This window comes from Orycteropus afer, unplaced genomic scaffold (genome assembly GCF_000298275.1).
Source record: "Orycteropus afer afer isolate SDZICR_OR568_19922 unplaced genomic scaffold, OryAfe1.0 scaffold00036, whole genome shotgun sequence".
NCBI lineage: Eukaryota > Metazoa > Chordata > Mammalia > Tubulidentata > Orycteropodidae > Orycteropus > Orycteropus afer.
In genome coordinates, this window is record NW_006921623.1 from 17,758,617 (window position 1) to 17,761,350 (window position 2,734).

Below are 2,734 nucleotides of genomic sequence, written 5' to 3' on the forward strand. Positions count from 1 at the left end.
AAAGTATTAAGAAAAAATTTTAATGGAAAACAAAGTCTTAGATGCTTTTAATATCAAATTCTTCTACTGTCCCTTATTCATTACACAGTTTATATAGCCTAATACCTAATACATTTTATTTTTAGAACTAAACAGAGTAATAGAGGCATTTCTTCCTTTGTACAATTTCAACATACAAAAATTTCATTTACTACAGTTTAGTTAAATAACACCAGTCCCCCAATAAGACAGCTCAAATTTCAGTTGCCACTTTATATTAAATGTGAGTAACTGCACAAAGTTACAAACTTTTCTGTCAGGTCTTTATTCCACAAATCACTATGCAAATAAAGAGCACAGCATGATCAGTAACCAATCATATCATTTCTTCAAAATCTATTAGTCAACTATTCACAGACAGCAAAGCATGTGACATCCTTCTCCCCCAGGGATAAAACCACATGACATTTTACAAAAATGAATAACTGCAAGAGGATAAAAGTGTACTACAGAGAAAAAGCAAAAAAATAAAATTAAATAATAAAAAATAATTGCATTAAAAAAGGAAAAGTGATACTGATGGAAGTGCAAATATAATTTAATCCAAATGAGTTTATAGAAGAAGAAATAGCTGACTATGATTATAATGATACTGCCATTGTTGAGGACTCTAAATATGCAACCAGAAGAACTTAAGGTGAATTACTGCCATAAATGAGAAAAGTGGTACTGACAAAAAGAAGGAAGATGCTCCAGAGGAAGTGAAATACTGACAAAAATTTTGTATTACAGAACTCTCAGTATTTCACAACGTTGAAAGCCCAAAAGATAAATTGTTGGGCGCTGATAAAGGTTTGAGAGAGTATGAAGACACTCCAAAACACAGAAAAGATATTCACTCCATATCTTAAGTTATATGACAAGAAGTCAATCATTATTCAAACTACTCTTTCTGTTACAACAGAATTATTGACATATAATTAATCTATTATAAAAGCACCTTTGTAAAGTATACAATTAATTGTATTTCAGTATATTCACACGGCTGTGCAAATACCATCATCTAATTTTAGAACATTTTCATCACTTCGAAATGAAACTTGGTATCTATTAGCAGTCAGTTCTCATTTCTGCCTCACTCCCAGCCCCTGGCACTTTCTGTTGCTATGAATTTGCTTATTCTAGATTTCATGTAAGAACCATACAATATTTGTTTCTTTGTGCATGGCTTGTTTTGCTTAAAATAATGTTTTTAAGGCTCATTCATTTTATAAAACACATCAATATTTCATTACTACTATGGCTGATTAGGACTCTGGTAGCGTAGTGCCTAAGGCACTCGACTGCTAACCAGAAGGCTGGCAGTTCAAAAACCCACCAGCCACTCCTTGGAAGGAAGGTTGGGCAATCTACTTCCGTAGTGATACTACCTCGGAAACCCAAGGAGGGGTCGGTATGAGTTGGGTACAACTCAACGGCACATAACAACAACAACATGGCTGATTACTATTCCACATATGGAATATTACCACATTTTGTTTATTCATTCATCAGTTGATTAACATTTTGGGTTGCTTCCACTTTTTAGCTATTATGAATAATGCTGCTATGAACATTTAAGTATAAATTTTTTTGTGGATGCATGTTTTCATTTTTCTCAAAAACCTAGGAGTGGAATTGCTGGGTCTTAGATAACTCTGAGTCCCTGGGTGGAGCAAATGGGTAAGTGCTTGACTATTAGCCATAAGGTTGGTGTTTCAGATGCATCCAGAGGCATCCTGCACCTTAGTCAGGCCTGATGATCTGCTTCCAAAAGGTCACAGTCTTGAAAACCCTAAGGAGCAGTTCTGCTCTGAACACATGGGACTACAATGAGTCAGAACTGAGTTGAAGGCGACCAACAAACAACATGGTAACTGTATGTTTAATTTTCTGATGAACTGCCAAGAGTTTTCTAAAGCATCAGTACCATTTTACAATCCTATAAGCAATGCATGAGGGTTCCAATTTCTCCACTGCCTCACTGACACTTGTTGTAACAACGAATGCAATGCACTGCCGTTGAGTCAGATCTGACTCATAGCGAGCCCTCCTTGAGTTTCCAAGGCAGTATCACTATGGAAGTAGATTGCCCACCCTTCCTTCTGAGGAGTGGCTGGTGGGTTTGAACCACCAGCCTTCTGGTTAGCAGTCAAATGCCATAGGCACCATGCCACCAGAACTCCCATATTTGTTATAGTCTAAAATAAATATTTTTATTTTAGTCAGCAGAGTAAAAGTATTATGTCATTGTGGTTTTGATCTGCATTTTCCTAATGACTAATGCTGCTGGTCATCTTTTCGTGTACTTATTTGCTATTTGCTTTCTGTGAAGAAATGTGTATTCAAATCTTTTGTGCATTTTTAAATTTGGTTATTTGCCTTTTTACCGTTGACCTGTCAGAGTTCTTTGTATAATCTGAATACAAGTAAATTATAGCATACTAAAGGAACACAGTGCCAGTGTTACTTTTTTTTAATTTTCCTATATATGTATAATTGACATGAGTAATATTTTGACAAAATTTTTAAGACACAGAGCAAATGTTATTTTTCTCACTATTAACATCATCAAGATCACTGCACAGTTTGTTTGCCTAGTATTTCTTCTTATCCCATACTATCCTTTCAAACAAGAAATATATGTAATATGAAATACATGTGTGTTTGAGTTTAAATGAATACACACACACACACACACACTATATATATATAT

General features: G+C 34.8%; 1 protein-coding gene across 1 annotated transcript in view; it reads right to left on the minus strand.

The window, feature by feature from the left end:
- CUL5 (cullin 5) overlaps window positions 1-2,734 on the minus strand; it is a gene marked incomplete at its 5' end in the record, with an annotated part of 97,741 nt that overhangs the window by 10,626 nt on the left and 84,381 nt on the right.